The sequence below is a fragment of the Eumetopias jubatus genome, unplaced genomic scaffold, assembly GCF_037043125.1.
Source record: "Eumetopias jubatus isolate StellerSeaLion01/CBP00866 unplaced genomic scaffold, mEumJub1_p1.0 scaffold_1, whole genome shotgun sequence".
NCBI lineage: Eukaryota > Metazoa > Chordata > Mammalia > Carnivora > Otariidae > Eumetopias > Eumetopias jubatus.
The window spans coordinates 154981728-155003266 of record NW_028274807.1 but is presented as its reverse complement, the minus strand read 5'-3'; the positions used below and the strand labels follow the sequence as shown (position 1 = coordinate 155003266).

Here is a 21539-nt window from a genome sequence, read left to right as displayed (position 1 = left end):
TAGCCATTCTGATGGGTTTGTATTAATATCTCCTTGTGATTTTAATTTGCCTTTTTCTTATGGCTAATGATGTTGGGCATCTTTTTAGGTGCCTATTTGTCATCTGTATTGCCTCTTCAGTAAAATGTCCGTTGTTGTCTTTTGCCCATTTTCTTTTTTTTTTTTTAAGATTTTATCCATTTATTAGAGAGGGGAGAGAGAGAGAGAAATGAAAGAGAGAGAGAGAACATGAGCAGGGGAAGGGGCAGAGGGAGAAGCAGGCTCTCTGCTGAGCAGGGAGCCTGATGTGGGACTCAATCCCAGGACCCTGGGATCATGACCTGAGCCCAAGGCAGACGCTTAACCGACTGAGCCACGAGGCGCCCTGAGACATGCCCTTCCTGAGTGGTCTGGTCACTCAGTCACCAGTGACTCTTCTGCACTATTGCTACCCTGAAAAGTTTGGGATGTTTCCTTTTTCTCTGTCTTTTCGTGAAGGGTTGGCCTTCACCGTGAGGACCTCCAGGCAGTGCTGGCTGGTGGAGTGCTGATCTTCCAGGGGCTAGCAGCAGCCAGGGTCGTGGGAGGAGGGGTGCCTCACACACTTGACCTCTCTGCTTGCGGTGCTGGTTGAGGGAGCAGCCATGAGCAAGGAGCATGCCTCAGTTCCACATGAGTCCTGGCCTGTGGTAGCTCCTGAGCCTTGCCGAACACCTGTTCTTCCTTCCTGTGAAGAGCGTAGAGCACCCACCCTGTCTCTCTCAAAAGGCATATCAGGACAATTCTCACTTTTTCCCCCTAGCTTCTCTGGACTCTGGCTAAAGAAGAAGGCACTGGTGACTTTCCTGGCTGCTAGGGCTACAGAGAGAAATGTGTTTATCAACTCTTAGGTAAAAAGTATCAATGTCAAATCTATTAGCAAATAAAGCACTGAAGTACTTTTTTTTATGAAACTAGATGAGTTCTAGAGTCTTCCAGTAAATAGGAATTATAACTCATTCAGTTAATTCAGTAAGGATTTGTTAGTACAAATTCCATGCCAGACATGTTTCTTGGCAATGATGATAAAGCAGCAAGCAAAAAGAAGAAAAAACTTTGCCCTCATGTAGTAGGTATTTGGGGGGGAAGGTAGATAATGAGTAAGATAAGTAAATGTTCAGTATGTGTAAGCGGTAAGTGCTAAGGGAAAAATACGGTGAGGAAGGGAGATGGGTAGTGTCCCGATGGGGTGGTGAGAAGGCTTCCCAGGGAGAGTGACACTTGAGTCAGGACCTGGAGTCAGCCCCTGCGGTGGGCCTGGGCCTGGTGTGTTCAAGAAGGAGGAGGCTCATGGCGCTGCACTGGAGTGAGCAAGGGAAAGAGGAAATGAGTCAGACATACAACAGGGGGAATGGGAAGGCAGCTCGCTACAGGCTTTTTGGGGTAAGGGCACGGGATGTGGGAATCACAGGAGGTTCTGAGCAGAGGAGGGTGGTCGGAAGTACATGGTCGTGGGACCACTCTGGCTGCTATGGTGACACACACTGGAGGGGATGGGGCAGAAAGAGCAGCTGAGAGCCCACGTCAGTGATCTGGGACAGTGGTGGCAGGGTCCTCGGCCAGGCCAGTAAGTGTGGGGGCAGTAGGAGGGATTGGGTCCAGCATATATTCTCAAGGCAGAATCAGAAGGATTTGGTAATAGGTTGCAGGTAGGATGGGACAAAAGCGAGGCATCAAGGATGATAAGCCATTGTTTCTGAGATAAGGATATCATAAATGAATTGTGGCAAGTAAGGTTTAGATAATAGTGTAAGAGCATTAGATCTTCTTAAGTTGATGATTAGCAAGCATACACAAAGTGTAATAAAGTATGCTCATTTTAAATTGTAGTTTTACAGGAACACTATATCTTAAACATATTCTATTGATCATAAAAATTTTTGGATGGAATGTTTTTTTTTTTACTTATTTACATCTTAAATTCTTTACCTTTTTTAACTCTTCCTAAGAGACAAGGTATACTTATCTGTGCTGCACATTGAAATGTAAAATTCATTTGTTCTGCAAGTATCTTTTATCCCTTATTTTCCATACTCATAATATCCTGACCCTCTGGGGGAAGAAGAAAGGTATGGCCTCTGCCCTGAGGCACCATACTATTCTGTTAAACATAAAATCAAAGATGTGAAAACTGCAGAATAGTGACCAGAATGAAACAAAGTCCACTGGCTGACAGCTTTAGCTTCTTGACATACTCCTCTGGAATATCTGTCAAAAATGACAGCGTTTGGTTCTACGATCTGAAAGATGGCATGAAAAGAGCATGTGAAGAAAATGTGATACCTCACCCCTGATAAGTAAGAAAGCCAGTCTGAGGTTTTGAAGAACGCCTCAGATAAAGGGTTTTGACGTAGCATAATTTGGGGCTTCACTGCAACCTGGGTAAAGCCCTAGGGATGATGACATCTTATGAAAACCACATGCCCTTCAGTCAGTCCACTAGTGAAATCTATCAAGGGAATCAAGCCTGGAGGCAGTCCCTGGACTCAGCAGGGAAAATGCTCTTATAATTAAAGCAACTTTAATTTGAATCTGATTTTCCCATAGCAAAAGCAGCGTGAGAGAGAATTTTATTCTGACCAGGGATCCAATGTTCAACATTCTGTAGAAATTACCAGGCACATTGGATTTAACTGTATTTATTTTCAACTATACATGACGTGCTAGTCAGTATACAACTTAGACAGTATTAAGAAACGCAATTCACAGTCATGGAATTGTATTTACGCTGACACCATCTCCTGTACCAGAAAGCTGCTTTTGTTTTCCTGTATTCTCAGTTTTACTAGAGCAGATCAGAGAAACTGCTCTTGTACTTGAGAATTCAGAAGAATTTCATCGGATTTTCAAACCATCTTGAAAGAGACTTTGGACTAGTTGGTAATTTTTTGAGAAACTGATTCAAGAATGATGTTCTGAAAAGCCTTTCTCCTGTAAACGAAGTGAGCCAACCTTTTAAATACCTCCCTTCGCAATGGCAGAAAAAATAGACCATCACAGCCACAGCGCTAATCACTGAGGTAGCAATTACGTGTCCCATTTGCTTCATAATTGTTATTTACACTTCTTAGTGGAGGTGTAGTTCATGCTTTTTCTTTGGTTCCTCTGCCTTTGGCCTTTTCGTTTGTTTGTATTGATTGTGCTCACCTGGAGCTCCCCAGCACTTTATTGCACCATGATGTAGCAAGACCCAGAGCTTCAGTGCAAACCGTACTCGGGGTTGCTATGCAGTAAAAAAATTCCTTCCTTCTCAGCTGTGACACCGCCTCACTAGAGTGCAGTGTTTAGTAGGATGCATTACTGGGCAGCATCGAAAAATTCAGTCAGAGCAGCCGCAGGGGCCTGCAGAGTTCGGCTGGGATTGGCCTCAAGTCTGTTAGAAACTAGTCCTTTTTAATTTCTTCAGAGACGATTGTGTAGCCACCTGAGAAAATGAACTCTTTTTTTTCAATTTTTTATTTAAGTTGTAGGTAGTTAACATACAGTGTAATATTGGTTTCCAGAGTAGAATTTAGTGCCTCATCAGTTGCATACAACCCCCAGTGCTCATCACCACAAGGTGCTCTCCTTAATGCCCATCACTCAGTGGCCCCATCCCTCCCCTGCCCCAGCAACACTGTTTGACCTTTGTTAATATTGTGGCCACAGCTCATTCCCCTTGGCCTAATGCCAGTCTTTTCTCCCAGTCTCCCTGCATCACGAGGCCCAGCTCAGTCTGTCCCCACCCCCATCACTCCCTGCTGCTTACATTGACCTTGAAGGGGCAGAGAAACTTGCTGTGTGACTTGGGAGCCATCACATTTGATCTCTGGGCTTACCCCTCTCCTCATCTACTGGGATGAAATTTGTGGTGCACTATTTATAAGATGTGGGTTTCCCCACAGGAAAAGGACTGGATGACACAAAAAATAAAAATAAATGATCAAAAAAAAAAAGTAGAAACTTCTTCTAGTATCTGAGGGTATTTAAAAGTATTTAAACCACTAGAGGGAGCTCACATTGTTCTGATTTCTAAAACTATAATGTTTTAACAGCTTGATTTTATTGGCTGTAGAAAAGGTTACCATCCACCAGTGATTTACGCATGCATAGTTTCAGTGATCTCCATCAGTTTGCTTTTAAGTTGGACATGGGAGACCACCAGGTCCAGACCATTGTCTACGTGGGTGATCTTGTACTCCATGTCACAGAACGTGGTGTGGGCCAAGAGATTGAGCAAGGACCTTGCTATGGCTCCAGGGTCCCAGACCTCCCCCCCTCTTCACTCCCCCTCTCACCCGCTTCCTCCCAATAACCCCTGCAGATTTAGTCCCATTCAGCAGAATGTCAGTCATGTTATGCTGGACTCTGGGCAGTTGTGAATAATACAGTTGTCCTTCTTATTCAGGTAAGACTCTCAGGCACACGAGCACCCAGGTAGCGTATGTCATGGCCACTTTCCACCTTTCTTCCCTTGGCCTCCCCCCAGGGATCTGTGTCCCAGTGATTTCTCCGGTCCCTTCACCCCTCCAGATTCTCCAGGTTTCCTGTCTTTCCATTAATGGAGTTCTCTTAGTGTTTTATTGTCTGTGGATGGCCCAGTGCATAGAAAGGATTATTCAAAATTACTTGCTTTTTAATATACAGGTAATTAAAACTGTGAATATGAAAAATGGTGTTTCTTATGCTCAACTTATAAAGCTTTGTTTTATTTGTAAATCTAGCAAATTTTACATGAAAATCACAATCGCTTTCATGTATATTCTGGATAATATTTAATAAACTTATGAACAAACACATTAGGATTCCTTAAACCATTAACCTCCACACAAAATTAGTTAATTAAGTTAAACTTTATTTGCAGACTTTATCTGACTCAAACACGTCAAAAGCTTGGCAAAGCATCCTTGGACTCTAACAAGTGAACTTCTCTGAGCAATAAGCAACTCAGATCAAATACATCTAACTCATAAAAGTAGGTTAGAGTCTGTTAAGCATTTCAAACATGTTAAAAGAAGAAAGCACAAAATAGCTCTATGACTTTTAGAAAATGTTGTTGTGACCTTATGATAGGACGTATCCAAAGTTGTTTATATTCACTTCTTTATCCCAGGGCTCCCCACCCACCCAGAGGGGACAGAATTAGTCTCAGACCCACACAGAGCTGAGGTTAGGGACTTGACAAGGCTGGGCCAAGGCAAGGACTGGGACTGTTTCCAGTATTTCTACCAAAGCCACAGTTTATTGAGCCCATTTGATAGGAATGGCTTTATAGTAGTAAGACTTTTTAAAAAACATTCGGAACTTATGATAGCCCTTCTCCTCCAGATACGATTGATTTTGTTACTGACAAATTTGGGTTAATTCAGTTCTTTACCCACCAACCCTCCCCAGTCTTCCTGCAGACCTTTTACAGGATGCTTCCCCTTTTATTGGTTTCTTTGGCCACCATTCTAGACTGACCTATAAGAAGTCAAATAGACTTCGGAAGCTTGTCCGGCCTTTGTAAACCTTCATAGATTACCCCAGCCCAATGCAGAATGCATACATGGATAAAGCTAAAATATATATTGGGATCATTTCTGTAATGGGTTTATTTGTGTGTGTGTGTGTGTGTGTGTGTGTGCGCGCATGCACACAACGTGCACCTGTGCACACACACATCTTACTAATGCATCTTTTCAGGGTTTAAAAGACAAATCCTGTCCTCAGGTTAATTACATTCAAGGGTGATTTTACTACCAATATCTTTAGAGTTATAGTCTAGGATGAAAGCTTAATACATCACACCACCCCATTTCATTGATTCTAAGGGCACGTTTTCTCACTTGGACACCTCTGAAGGTAACTGCATTTTATAGCGGCTGCCATGGTATCATTGGCATTGCCAGTGCTTTGGGCAAATGGAATGTTTCTCCTGGTAGCATGATTCGGCAACTGCAGCTCCTCCTAGTTTCAGCCAGGAAGCTGTTAAGCACTCTTTGAAAAAGGGAAAAGGAGCCCTGGGTGGTGCAGAAAACCTCTCACTGACTCCTTCTGATAAGATCGGGTAAGGAGCAGCATTGAAATTTGCAAGTGGGTGTCAGCTGCTTGGAGGGGTGGCCTGGGTGCATGGCGAAGCACTCCTTTAACCACTGCTGCATCCCCTGCACTGCTGGGCCGCCCTAGGAGGCTCTCTACCGAAACCCTGAGCACGCTCGACTCTGAGATGAGACTTGACTCCGAAGTGCTGGACTCTGAATGGGGGGGTGGGGTGGGGGGGGAATGAGTATGTTAACTGGTATCGTGCTTTGTTTTCTTATATGTAGCCTAAGAGTGATGATTTTAAAAATCTTTCTGAAGGAGTTTTTTAAAAGCCCCATCAAATTGGGATCCTCGGTGATGAGAACACATCGTGTAAGATTGGGTGCAGTGAGGTAACAGCAGGAAGTGGGTTTTGCCTCCCACTTCTCACCTCTTCCTCTCCCAACACCCAGTTCTTTTGCACCACTGCTGACTCCAGCTTCTGCCCCTTGCCAGTGCCCCCTTCCTCTGGTCAGTGCCTTCCTGTCTGCCTGCTGAAACCCTACACTTCCTCTGCCGAACCCTCCTTGGTAACTGCTTCCCCATCTAGAGCATTTCTTTATATTCAGGGTCCTTCTATGGAGGTTATAGAACTTGAGCCACACTTGACTATCTGTTACTATAGAGATGTTTTGTGTTTGCTTCACGCCTGGATTCCACACGTGTAGTAGACTGTAAGTTCCTTGTGATAGGGTCTGTGTCTACTGTGTTCCTGTCATGGTACCCATAATGCCAGCATCGCCATGTGCTCACTTAATAAATACTTGTTGATTTTAGCTGGGCTCTAAATTTTACTAGACGTCAGAGGGCGCCTGGGTGGCTCAGTTGGTTAAGCGACTGCCTTCGGCTCAGGTCATGGTCCCAGAGTCCCAGGATCGAGTCCCACATCGGGCTCCTTGCTCAGCGAGGAGCCTGCTTCTCCCTCTGACCCTCCCCCGTCTCATGTACTCTCTCTCTCTCTCATTCTCGCTCTCTCAAATAAATAAATAAATCTTAAAAAAAAATAAATTTTACTAGACGTCAGAAATATAAAAACATTTTTTTAAAGTCTTTTACTTATTTATTTATTTTTTTGAGAGAGAGGGTGCGGGGGAGGAGCAGAGGGCGAAGGAGAGAGAGAATGTTAAGATCAACACGGGGCTCGCTCTCACAACCCTGAGATCACGACCTAAACCGAAATCAAGGGTCAGACACTTAACTGACTGAGCCACCCAGGTGCCCCAGAAATATGGAAACGTTTTGAGAAAAACAGGGGCAAATGCTTCAACTGGTCCCTCTCCAGTGGTTTCTCTTCATGAGCTCTGGGACTCTGGTGAAGAAGGCTGCAGGTGATCCCCTAATTTTGCCTGGGGTGTGTTTTTTCGCTTCTTGCTCAGTATTCACCACCACCTTAAGTTACTCAGGTCTGGGAGCACACTCCAATGCCCCAACCACCACAGCCTCAAGACTGTTGCATTGCAAAACCGTTCGATGGTGAGAACACAGACATGCCCAGTAGCCTCCCAGGAAGTGGGAGGGAAAAACAGCCCCCTGCTCCACCTGCCCACAGCCAGACAGCAGCCCCATCAGTCCTTGGGGCCTTACCCTACTGCACGTACGCCCCCTCAGCACAGAACAAGGATTCAGTACTTCATGCCTTAAATATATGAGTAGAGCAATTCTATGTTACTTCATTCTTTAAAATAATTACCACATTGTTAATGACTTGATTCACAGCTGAGAATTTATTATGATAGGGACAAAATAAATGAGTCATTCCATATAAGAAGTATAGAGATGAAGCAACAAAATTAGAAATTAAACATCAACATTAAGGTATGTATCATGAATGTCACTTTAGGGTTCTCTAATTTCATATTTAGATTAGCTCAATTTGTATTGCTGTTTTCCTTCTCTCTTTGAATGTATCATAAAAGCAATATCAAAAATATTATATTTGAGGGGTGCCTGGGTGGCTCAGTCAATTAAGTGTCCAACTCTTGATCTCAGCTCAGGTCTTGATCTCAGGGTCATGAGTTCAAGCCCTTGTGTTGGGCTCCACGCTGGGCATGCAGCCTACCTAAAAAAAAAAAAAAAAAAAAATAGAGAATATAGATAGATATAGATAGAGCATTGGGGTAAATGCTACAGTTCTACCAATGAACTAGCTGTAAGGGGTCTCTGCGCAAATAACAGGTGCATCAAGGGTCCGTGGTGGGGCAGAGGGTGTGTGGGAAGTGGTAGGGTCACAGAGAGCCCGAAGGGTGACATCTCCCCCAGCTCTAGGCCTCCCCCTGCTGGGGGGGACAGGAGCCTGAAAGAGAGGCCCTTCTTTTCTTGGATCAGAAAAAGAACAACAGGAATGACTCTTGTTTGGATTGCTTGGTGTCCATTTACATTTACGTTTACATTAAACATTTAATTCACTTGGAAATTATTTTTGTTTTTGAGCTAGGAGTCCAACTTTGTATTTCCCAAAGGAATAGCCATTTATATTCATACCATTTATTAAATAAGCCATCTTTTCTAGCAACCTGAAATCTTTATCCCATATGTTTTATGATTCTCTATTTTATTTCACTGACCTTTCTGTCTTTGTTTGAGCCAGTCCATATTGTTTTAATTATAGTTGTTAGGGTTTCAGTATTTTGTATGGCAATTTTTTTCCCTAAAATTTTCCCTCCTACGTTTTTTCCCTAAAAATTTGTTGCTAATTCTCATACATTTATTTTTCTTTCTGAACTTTAAAATTACTCAGTTCAATTTTAACAATCCATTGGGTTCTGTTTGAAAGTGTGTTAAATTTATATATGAATTTTGGAAAGATTAATACTTTGTGATAATGATAAGTTTGCCCATCTAAGAACGCTGTATTTAGGGTCTCTTTATCAATGTCTTGTTACATATCCTTTGATAAAAATTTATTCTTTTTTTCATATAAACTCTGTACCTTTCTTGTTTTTCTTTAGTAATTCATTGCTTTTATTTCTTTCATGAATAATATTTTTTTCTAATCATCCATTTCTAACTACTTATTATGAGCATAAAGAAAAGCTTTTTTTAAAAAATAGTTGTATCCAACAACTACTAAGCTCTCTTACTAGTTGTAATTGGTTGTTACTTGTTTCTTGGGTTTATACTCATATAGCTGTAATATAGATCATGTTTTTTCTTCTCTGCCAATACTTATACCATTTATTTGCTGTCTTCTATTATTGCATTAGCTAGGGCCTCCAAAACAACATTGACTATAAACATCTTTAGTCTTGACTTGAGTAATAATGGCCTTAGTGTTGCACTGTTGAATAGGTTGTTTTAAGTTTGTAGTAAATGGCTTTGATCTTATTCTATTTTAGGTAGTTCTTTGTTTGCTTGTTTTTTTAGTCTCTTTGCTTTCTTGATAGGGTTTTTATTTTTTCACTTTTTAAAAATGTAAATGTAATAAATTATGCGGATAGCTTTCCAAATGGTGAGCCATCTCAGCAGTCCTGAAATAAGCCATGCTTGGTCATGATATATTATTCTGTTAATTCACTGCTGGATTCTACTTGTCAGTACCATATTTAGAATTTTTGCATCTATATTTATAAGTGAAATTGGTGTCTTGTTTTCTTTATCAAGTTTGGTATTAAATATATTCTAGCTTCCTTTTTTTTTTTCAAGATTTATTTATTTATTTGAGAGAGCGCACACAGGGGGAGGGGCAGAGGGAGAGGAAGAGATTGCCTGAGCAGATCCCCTGCTGAGCGCGGAGCCTGACACGGGGCTCCATCCCAGGACCCCAAGATCATGACCTGAGCTGAAACCAACCATCAGATGCTTAACCGACTGAGCCGCCCAGCGCCCTATCCTAGCTTTCCATCCTTTTCCTTAGTCTACATCAGTGTTAGTACAGAGCAAGTGTCTGTTCTCCGATGCTGTCTGCTGCCCAGTGTTTGTCAGGTTACGGGGTAACACCAAGATGTTGATCTTTACCATTACGATTTAAAATATGATCTTGCTGCTGTTAAGGAGGAGCTCTAAAATGCTTTTTCACCCCTCTCTTTGGAAATGCCAGGATTTGGATTATTTTATTTTTTTGCTTGTTATTTTCCTTGTGTTGACATAAAAAGTTGTAGAGTTTCAGTAATTTTTAGGCTGAAGGCTCATTGCAACAAGCAGGAATACTGCTTGTTGGTGGGGAGAGCTGTCCACAGAGTATCCAGGCTTTTGTTGTTGCCTAGTTGGAGATCTGAGAAGGTGAAGGGACCTGGATTTAGCAAGAAAAAGAGAACAGCGCTCCTTGTGGAAAGCCTGACTCCAGCCCCAACTCCCTCACACTGGGTGACTATAAGCAAGCCTTCTCTGGGCTACAAGTTGTTTTTGCCTCATCCATGTGTCACATTCATAACTGCCTACTACAGTTGCTGTGACAGAAGAAATAATATCCAAGGACTTTAAGATCCTTAAAGCACTACATTGATGCACAGGGTACTTTTACAGGATTATTCTTTTCAGATGATTATAGCAGAAGACCTCATCAATGAAAGGAAAGGGGGTTTTTGCCCATGACACAAGGAGTCTCCCTCCTATTTCCTATGAAAGGAAATTTTTATTTGTAAATGTCCAGGTAGCTGTTGATTTATTGTAAAACAGTCTTTTTTGATCAGGACCACTACTGACCATCAGCTAATAAAACAGGTTTTAAATTTTTTTAAGTAATCTCAATTTTAAAGATGTTAACACTGTACCCCAGTGAGCCAGGCCAGGTAACACTTTTAACTTCCTGGTGCCATTTGCAATATTTATTTAGAGAGTAAATAAAACACTAGGTCATTTATTTTGTAGGTGTCACTACCCTTCCTGCCTTTCTAGTCCTCACAGAGAGAGAAGGACCTTTTTTTCTATGCCCTTTATTTAGTCACCTGGAAATAAGATGCTTTTTTTTTTTTTTGTAGAAAAGTGCTCCTCTAGCACAAAAAAAGAAGAGAGAAAAATGATTTTCTCTAGCATGTACTCACAGTACCAACTAACTGAATCATGTTTCAAGTACCTGAAATAAAGTTATTGAAGAGTTCATGTCATCAGACTGTGTGCTAATCTCCATAGTAGTGTGATGAAAATGACTGTAACCTCCTTTGCCTCCTGTGTCTCCAGTGGTCACCCTGAAGAGTGCATAATCAGTTCTGTCCGCCCATAGCAGGCCCCTACTCAGCAGCGCAATAAGTTGCACACAAAGAAAGTCCACATTCTTAGTCAATGGGTCTTGCGCCCTGGGTGAGAGTACAGCCCCCACCTCTACTCATTCATGGACAGTATCGACTGATGAATCCATGGAGCAGCGTGAGGTGCTGGGGCTGATTTTAGTCATTTGTGTTTTGCGCATGGTTGGGAGTAAGGCCAAGTGTTGAGTGGTGCCCCAGGGTGCATCAGCAGTTACCCAGAAGAGGTTACCCAGAAGCTTGTTACAGAAGTGTGGCTCCCTTGGGGAAATTGCCAGCTTACAATGCAAATGAAAAGAACAAAACATGCCACCCGAAGGAAAAATTGCCAGATTCCCCAACTACTATAAAAATATACAGTTACTAAACTTTTCTGAGGAAAAGGTCTTGGGTCTGGAAGCAGATCTTTTTTATTCTGGGTAAAGTCACTTAGGAAATCATTCTTTCCACAACAATGAGCAAAGGCAAAGAAGGGAATGAGATATTTTTCTAAAGGAATGATTGTCCTGTTAGATTTCTGCTTTGGGGCATTTGATGGTGATCACTCATCAGGGCCCAGAGCACAGGAAGCTAATAGTATATAATCATTTGTTCCAAGAGAAGATATAATTAAATAATTCTTAAACATGACCAAAAATTGAATCTCTTAAGAGACAAATTCAGTAAGCAGTCTCTTTCTCTAACATCAATGTCCTAATTAATTATTGGATTGCCTGCCCATTTCTTGTTTCTCCTGGAAAGTGCCCCCCCCACCTGCCGCAGCCCCCATCCCTGACTGCAGCTGTGCCCCCACCCTGTCGTGTTGCCTGCCCAGTGGTGAGCATGGGAGCATCCAACCTAGGCTCCACCATGCGCCCCTTCCTTGGAGGGTTTGGGATTGCTCCCCAGGGCAGCCTGTGTCGGTCTAGCTGCTCTCCTGCAGAAGGGAGTTGTGCGCTCAGCAGCTGTTTGCTTCTGGCCCTTTTGCCGCATGGTTTGGGAAGCAGAGAGAACCCCTCAGAAGGTAGAGAGCTGTCAGAAGTGGAACTCAGAAAGGAAGAGGCTTCAGGGGCCTTGGAGGGTGAGCCTGTTCATCTGAGTGTGTCCTGTGTCCTTCTGGAGGGCATGGCTGTACTGGGAGCAGTTCCGGGAGCAGAGGTGTTCAGGTGCTTCCAACCCTGAAATCCCATGGTTCTCTAAAGGCACAGATTAGGTATTACTCTTAGTACTTGACTATAATTTAGAAACTGGATTTTACAAATTTTTCTGCTTATAGTTGACCAAGCATATTCAGTTTCCTTTTTAAATTATATTTTATTTTTTGAAAGTAATACATATTCATAATTTTATAGCCAAATATTCCTTTAAGACTAATAACAAAGTAATAGGTCACAGCCCTTTTCTAATTCCCTGGAGTCAGTGACTCAATATTTTAGCCCTTTCTTCTGCTCATTACCTCTACATTCCTAAATAATATGTTTTTCAGTTTTGTTGACTCCCTACTCTGTGATATGAATGTTTTTACACCCACCATACACTGTTCCTCTATCCCCCTAATGTTGTTTTACATCACAACTTTTGGTCAAATTCATCCTTGATGATTCTATTATTTTGAAACTGTTATCCACAGATTACCATGTAGTGTGCCATGATTATATTTCCTTAAATATAATTGAGTTGGTAATTGCCTTATTTTTTATTTGCTTCATTTTCTACATACCTGTTATTGATTCTGGAACGTACTATGCTGAAACACATCAACCTATCCGTGTTATGTTTTGTTGTTTTCCATGAGAGCTTATTCCTGGAATCTGAGTTGGCCTATTTCAATCTGGGCAGGTTACTCGTCCTTATTTCCAACTTCTTGAGAATTTGCTTTGCTTTGTTCCCTATACCCTTTCGTAGTCCCCTTCCTTGTTTTGGCAGGTGCATGAGAGAAATTTTGGAATTGTGTGTTTTGAAAACATCTTCATTCTCATTTTCCCTCCAAATTTGGAAGGCATTGCTTAGTTGCCTCCAGCACTGCTGTTGAGAGGCTGATGCCAATCTGATCCCCAGTCTTTCTATGTGACCTCATCTCTCTAGAAGTTTTCAGAGTCTTCTCTTTATCCCCGATATTTTGAAATTTCATAGTGATATTCTTTTGTGGTTTGGTGGTTTTTTTTTTTCTTTCCCAACAGTTGAACATGACACTTGCAAACTCCTGTTCTTCATTTTTGTGAAATGTTGTGAATTATTTTTTTGAAAACGATCATTTCCACATCTCCTGTCTTCTCTGTTGCTGGGCTTCTGTTGCATTATCCAGACTTACCATTTGTTATGGACCCTTCCTGCCCCAGCCTCCACCATTGTGTCTCCTTGTTCTCTTTGTTTTGCTCTGTGTTTGTTTTTGTCTATTTGAGAAGCCTTCCTCAACTATATTTTCTAATTGTTCTGTTGAATTTATTTCTATCATATGTTTAGTATCCAAGAGCTCCTCTTTATTCTCTGAGTGGTCTCACCCCCTTTTAAAAATAGTGTTCTGTACTCTGTTTCATGAATGCAGCCTCACATCTCTGCAGTTGTCTTCCCTTCCCTGCCTTGTCTCAGGCTCTGCCTGAGTCCCTTGTCAGGTGAGGGCGTGTGCCTAGGGGCCACCTGTCTCTCCAGCGGCAGGGAGTGGGCCCAGAAGCCCCTCCAGGCCTTGAAGCCCAGCCTCCTGAGCTGCAAGCCTTCTGGGCACTGTGGGCTGGCCTTGTGGTGACATTTGGGAGGAGGTGAGAGCAGAAATAAGGTCGTCCGTTTGTTCTAGAGGCCTCTCACACCTCAGAGTTGCATTTTGATTTTAACCATGTGGTAATTAACTTTTATCCTCCTTAGTCTGTTCAATACTGATGACTTAGAAATGCCTGCAGCTGTAAACTGGCTTTTTTCTTTCTCGTCCATTCTTTCTTTTAAAGCTCTCTTCAGGGCAAACATACCAGTCACATTTCAATAAAGGTGGTTACTTCTCTGGGTCTTTTCTTATCTTTAAGTTCTAGAAGTTTGATGATTTTTTGGTATATTATTGAATTTTGGATTGCCAGCTTCTGTATTATTTCATTTAAATTTAGTATTTATTTTTTATTTCTTCTTTTACCTACTTGAAGAAAGTAACAATGAAATTAAAATGCAAATAGGATAATGAGGCTAAGAAACTTTTAGACGATATCTGGAATAAAAGGGACACTATGTCCTCACCCACCCTCATGAGATGAGGCACTTAACACCCTCATGAGATGAGGCACTTAACACCCTCATGAGATGAGGCACTTAATCTTGGCTTGGTTGTCAGGTCAGCTGAAGTGAAAAAGGAAAGGGAGTAAATCTTTTGTTATTAAAAAAGGAAGCATAAACCAAGAAACAGACTCTTAACTATGGAGAACAATGATAGTTCCCAGAGGGGAGGTGGGGGTGGTGGGTGAAATAGGTGATGGGGATTAAGGAGTGCACTCGGGGTGACCGCTGGGTGATGTATGGAAGTGTTGAATCACTAAATTGGACACTAAATCGCTGTATGTTAACTATACTGGAATTAAAATAAAAACTTAAAAAAAAGAAGCATAAAAATTCTTCAGAGAAAATTGAACTCAAAGATGACCTTATCATATAATTCCTTGACTAGGGAACCTTGATTTGCATGACGATCAATGTCCTCGAGGATAGTTTTAGAAAATGTGTATGGTATTACATTCAGATGATTCAATATGATTTCTAAAGTTCCTTAACTTAGAGGCATTTCCTCAGGGGGCTGTGAAAATATTACTTAGGCACTTGGCTTTGCTTTTAGGTGCTCTCACCTTAAAATAGAGACAGAATTTGGGAGTCTAATAACTTATTTGATTTCTCAAGCTTTTGCCAAATGGTAGATCAGAGTCAATTTATTTTTGAATTATCTGCCACATATGCATGGTACAAATATTTCACAGTGTTTAAAATGAGAAAAATTGTATCAATTATGAACACAACATAGAGGTGAGAGTTAAATTTTTATTGAATTAATTACTTTTGCCCGAAAACTTCTCCCCAAGTAGACGGCCAGCCTGCATTATCACAGGTATAAGCCATCAGAATAAACAGAGCCACTAATAGGTAGGGACTGTTGCTCAGTTTCCTCACCTGTGAGATGGGGCTATAGTTCCTACCTCCTGGGATTGCTGTCAATTAATATCCTTTTAGAGGAGGACCTGGTACGTGGTAAGCACTGTGTTAAAGCATAGCATAAGAAACAGAACTGCTTCCCCAGAGACTGGCTGTAGTAAAATAGTTTCAGGACACTCCCGCCCTGGCCCACCATGTGTGCCTGTGTTATGCGGCTTGGCCATCTTCTGCCAAAGTCCAAGGGTTCTATCTGAGTGTGAATGATACTTCTTTTTCTGCTCATAACCAGCAGCAAGAACCTTCTGTGCTAAGATTATACTTTGTCCAAGCAGGGAGGCCATGTCCACTCACCTTCCTGGGAGCCGTTGTGCATGATCACACCCAAGGTTCATCTGACAGTAAAGGGAGGTGTAAGGACATCTGAGATGGGGGTCCAGGATCTGAGGAAGTATGTGAGCTCTGGATCTGTGTCAAGATTATTCTTTTTGATTCATAAATGGTTTTTATGTATGGTTATTTTTTAAGTGTTAAATCAATAATATATCTTTACATAAAAACCATTTATGAATCGTTATATATTAAAAAAAAGAAGAAGATAGCAGGAAGGGAAAAATGAAGGGGGGGAATCAGAGGGGGAGACGAACCATGAGAGACTCTGGACTCTCAGAAACAAACTGAGGGTTCTAGAGGGGAGGGGGTGGGGGGGTGGGTTGCCTGGTGATGGGTATTAAGGAGGGCACATTCTGCATGGAGCACTGGGTGTTATACACAAACAATGAATCATGGAACACTACATCAAAAACTAATGATGTAATGTATGGTGATTAACATAACATAATACTAAAAAAAAACTAATGATGTAATGAATGGTGATTAACATAACATAATAATTTTAAAAAATTTAAAAAAAAGTAACCATCAACTGTTCTTAACTGTTTTCTTAACACAATGAACTGGAGGTTAACAGTGGGTGGATCATGTCTTGTTTCATTTTTATCCCTGCGTCCTAGGACAGTACCTAGCATATGGTAGATGTTCGATAAATCTTTGTTGAATGAACATTTCATGAATTATTTTCATATTCATAAATAAAAAGGAAAATATACTCTATCTTTTTTATATAGCTAGACAACTCTTATCCAATATAACACTTTTGATATGCTAGCTTTCTTACGGTTTATAAGACTATATCTCCTCAATGTCATGTAATAGGCCAAATTTTAATTTGATGAATAATAAAGGACTTCTCTATTTGTAGACCAGCAGATAAATAACAGGGCTTGTTTCTAGGCAGAGCATTGTAGGATGGGGACAGGAGGCAGGTCAGGAATGGATGGAAGATCTACTTTTCAGTGTACCCTTTGTCTAATTTTTTCTAATCATGTCTACACATTACTTTCTCAAATTAGCAAAAAAAATCTGACCCATGCTAAAAGGAAAAAGGTACTATTATTTGTGCCTTAACATGAAGAGAACATACCCATCCTGCTAATTAGGTGAATAGTTGGGCAACAATTGCGGCTAACCTTCCAGGGCATACCCAGTAGTTGTGGGGACTAGAAGTCTTTTCAAGAAGTTTTTTTTGTTTGTTTGTTTTTAGAGAAAGAATGAGAGAACAGGGTAGGGGGAGCAGAGGGAGACAGAGAATCTTGAGCATGCCCCATGCCCAGCATGGAGCCCGACACGGGGGACCGACACTCGATCCCAGAACCCTGAGATCATGTCCTGAGCCGAAATCAAGAGTCGGACGCTTAACAGACTGAGCCACCCAGGCGCCCCTTGAAGAAGATTTTTTTTAATAGGTTGTTCACTCAATTGGGTATTATAACATAGTGGAGCCCTTGGCTTTTCTCTGGGAAAAGCCCCAAAATCTGCCTACTCTAGAGATTGGCCTCTGTCAAATAGACCAGGGAAATCACTTATCAATCATAAATCATACCATGATTTATTTCTTCTTCCAGAATCCATACTGTGGTCACCCATGAATTCAGATCTAGACTTGTTTTCTTTTAGCAGTTAATTTTAAGTTATTTCATTATTTTAATGCTTATTACTGGTACAACTTGTTCATACAAAGTTCCACAAAGTGCTCTAACTCAGGATTTTCTGAGAAGATGATGAAGTAAGGGGAGAAACTAGCATACATTACAAAGAAAAACAAAAGTTAGGGGGAAAGTACATCAGTAAAGAAACAGGGAGCTCATGGGGAAGTGGTGCCCAATGCAGCCTACAAGGATTGATGAGTTCTATCACCTGATAGAACAGGTGAAAGAAGGAAGGACAGACCAACTTCAGAAAGACACCAAGAACCAACCCATGACTTCCCTTCCTGAGGAAGTTGGTGCAGTGTTATGAGAATTAAGTTTAACAAATGTAGCTGACTGCTACAAACCCTGCTCAGTAGAGAGGCAAGGGCAGGCCCAGGAGAAGTAGGGACCCTTTTCTCCCCAGGATTCAGAAACACTCAGAGACTGGGTATAAGGATATTGCCACCATAAGCCAAAGCTTAGGGACAACCATCAGGCCTACCAACAATTATTTTATGGAGCTTTCTTTTGTTTCTTTTGGTATTTAATTAGATATGATTAAGTACATGGTAATTGTAGGAAAAAAGTAAATAAGCTAAAAGAGAAATCCATCATTCAAATCTACTATGCGAGAAAAACTTACAAAATAACAATGAGTAAACTGTGTATGAAACATATGAATCTGAAGTTAAATCAGGTAGAATAAATGTTAGATAATGGCCATGAACATTTTTGAACAAAATAATGCAGTGGTAAGGCTTTGCCCTATCATATCATATAAAGCCACAGTAACTAAAGCATCATGGTACTGGCATCAGAATATATAGATAAATGGAACAGAACAGAAAGTCCAGGGACTGTCAGAAATTTATATATACACAAATTTAGTATATGTTATCATATGTATTTCCTGCCAGTAGAAAAATGATGGATTGGTTGTTGAATGGTGTTGGGACAACTGGCTAGCCATTTAGAGGAAATAGATAAAGGTCAATCCCCTCTTTAAGTTATACACTGAATTTAAATTTAGTAAAATTAAGGATATAAACGTAAACATGAAAACCATAAAAATATTCAGAAGAGTTATAGGTAAATATTTAGCTGACCTTTGGATGGGGAGACCTTTACTATGTGAGTGGCACCAAAGGAAGAAACTGTAAGAAGACTCACAAGTTCTTTAGCTAATGTTGAATGTCAAGTTCAGGACTAAAGGAAGGTGTGTGTCCAACATTAGGTAATTGATTAAAACCTCTTATAATGGTGTAGCTTGCCGTCATAAAAATAGAACTGTATATGACTCTTGATTATTGGCAAGATGGCCCCAATAATGAAATGAGAAGTAAACAACTTGTGCATTTGTGTATTTGCATGTATGCATTCCTGTAGGAAAAGGCCTGGCTGGTTTTGATCCACATTTAACAGCAGTAGCTTTTAAGTTAAGATTTGGATAATTTATTTCCTTTTGCTTTTTTTTATGTCTTCTTTCTTTTTTTTCCTATACATATTTAATCCAGTCTAGTTAAAAACCAAGACAAAAAAGTACCACAAAAAAGTTGGTGATTATTGGAGAGAAAACTGAGCTTTAAACTTCCCTCTTGCCTAGATCAAATAGGCTTCTTTTTTTTTTAATTTGGAATTTTAATTATGCACATAAATAGCAACTTGAGAACGAGGAGTTCTAAGGCTAGACTTTATCTCTAGGTGAAAGGATTTCCGATTAGTCCACTTGCAGTATGGCATCACCCAAGATAACAAAGAAGCCTAGTATAGTTTGTCCTGAAGAAGAAAGCCAATTTACTATATTCAGTACTGACTTCTCTGCCATTTTTCTGTAGAAATACTGGTTTACTGCATGGAGTTTCCAGTGTTTACCTATAACTGATTAAAATGGGCAGAGCATGGAGCATTCTGTTTATTTCCTGGTGAATTCTTCACATTTCCTGGCTTTTGAAAGTTCTCCTTCCACAAATCTTCTATGACTATGTATCCTCATAAACCCCAGTCATATTCTCCCCACTGACCTGGACAAATACGATGGCTTGTTGTGGATAATAAAGAGAGGCAGCAAGTCCCATGAATCCAGGTGGATACACCAGCTTCTTTATTTTTGAACCTCTAGCCAAAAGAAGTCCAACAATGCCAGCAAAACCAATAACACCAAGTCTTGGAAAAAATCCAGGAGGTGCATTTTGGAGATATTCATAGCTGCCTAACCCCCGTTGAACCAGGCTCTGCATCCTGGGCTTAGTTTGTGAGTACATTTCTTGACACCAGCTTGTATATGGCTCACAATAATGTCGGAGATGTGAAATGCTTTCTTCGAGTGGGGTCCTTGGCTCCTCCACATACTTAGATTGACCCTCAGGGGGACGGAGTAGAGTGAAAGCTCATTAACTTTCACAGAAGTTTTGTGAGGTGAGTCCTTTTTAGGTGATGCATAGACTTTGAAGGTGAGCAGACTCAGGCTGGCTAGCCCCACAGACCTCTGAATTACCTTGAACATGCTGCTGGCAGAGGTGGCTCCGGCGGGGCTCAAATGGGCTTCTTAACGGGATCTTTGGGACCATCTGTTTTATTGCAGGATGACTCCATTTCATTGGGTGGCAACTTGAATCCACATGACCATAAATGTAAATTTCTCTAAACATAAAAACCAAATGTACACATTCCTTCTAAAATGACTCTAAAAGATTATATTTTAAATGGTGATTTCTCTTATTATAGTTGATATTTGATTTTTTTATACATTCATTCTTTTTAACCAGCCTTTGTTTTGTCTAGTTTTTCTGAATTGAGCAGCAGAGAGCTGTTTTAACATCCAAATTTATTATGGAGAACCAAAATTAGTGAAAATGCCTTTTAATGAAAGCTTTGGTTTGGCCAATTTAAGCTGTTTATAAATCAAAAAATGTAATCAAGGAGAGATTGTTTTAGCTCATTGTCCACCAAGAAGCTTTTAGCTGCCAAGAAAAGGCCTCATTTCTGGAGAAACATTGCCCCTCCTGCTTCGAGTCCTCCAGTGGTTTATTGACTTGGAGAAACAGCATGGTGGTTTTGGATAATCAAGTTTGATGAACTTCTTTGAGCCCACCAGCTTTCTCTTGTGAGCCATTGGGTTCACAGTCTCCTAATATGAACAAGGAAGAGATTAGAAAAAAAGAGAGAGCTCAAATTTTCTCTGTACTCAAACCTCCCCCGCCCCTTCACCCCTGGCAGCCACCTCCTTGCCTACAGTTTTGCCTTCTCCAGAGTGTCATATAAATGGGATCATATACTTTATAGCCTTTTGAGTCTGTTTCTTTCACTTAGAATAACTCATTTGAGGTTCATCCATGTTACTGCACTTATTAATAGTCCCTTTGCATTGCGGAGTAGTATGCCAGTGTGTGGATGCACCATAGTTTGTCCATCCATTTTTTAGAAGAGGGATATTTTGATTGTTTCCAGTCTTTGCGATTTTGAATACAGCTGCTATAAGCATTTGCCCAGTGTTTTGTGTGAATGAAGGTTTTCATTTTACTTGGATAAATACCTAGGAGTGGGATTGTTGTGTCATATGTAAAGGGAGTATTTGACATTGTGAGAAACCACCAATTGTTTTCCATAATGGCTGTACCATTTTGAGTTCCCACCAGCAGTGTATGAGAGTTCCAGTTCCTCCACATCTTTGTCAGCACTTGGTCGTGTCAGTTTTTTTGTTTGTTTGTTTAAAATTTTATTTATTTATTTGAGAGAGACAGAGCATGAGAGGGGGAGGGACAGTGAGAGAAGCAGGCTCCCTGCTGAGCAGAGAGCCCCATGTGGGACTCGATCCCAGGACCCTGGGATCATGACCCAAGCTGAAGGCAGACGCTTAACCGACTGAGCCACCCAGGTGCCCCGGTGGTCGTTTTTGTTCACTTTACTTACTCTAGTGGTCATGTTGTGCTATCTGCACTTGCATTTCTCTGATGACCAGTGATGTTGAACATCTTCTCAGGTATTTATCTGTGATCATATGCTTCCTTTGATAAGTGACCATGGCAGTGACTATTGAAGCATCTAGTTTTAGTTTCAATTTTCATGTTGATGTTTCGCGATGTTGATCTGATTGTCTCCTTAAGGTGCATTTGTTTCCTCTTCCTCTTTTTTTTTTTTTAACCTGGTCCCCCTGTCCCTATGTTATATCAGAAAT

At 41.0% G+C, this 21539-nt stretch overlaps 1 protein-coding gene and 1 pseudogene across 2 annotated transcripts in view; one reads left to right on the top strand and one right to left on the bottom strand.

Annotated features, from left to right (window-relative positions):
- ANO10 (anoctamin 10) overlaps nucleotides 1–21539 on the top strand; it is a 228844-nt gene that overhangs the window by 101662 nt on the left and 105643 nt on the right. The window lies entirely within an intron of this gene.
- LOC114212233 (MICOS complex subunit MIC26 pseudogene) lies at nucleotides 19238–19868 on the bottom strand (annotated as a pseudogene).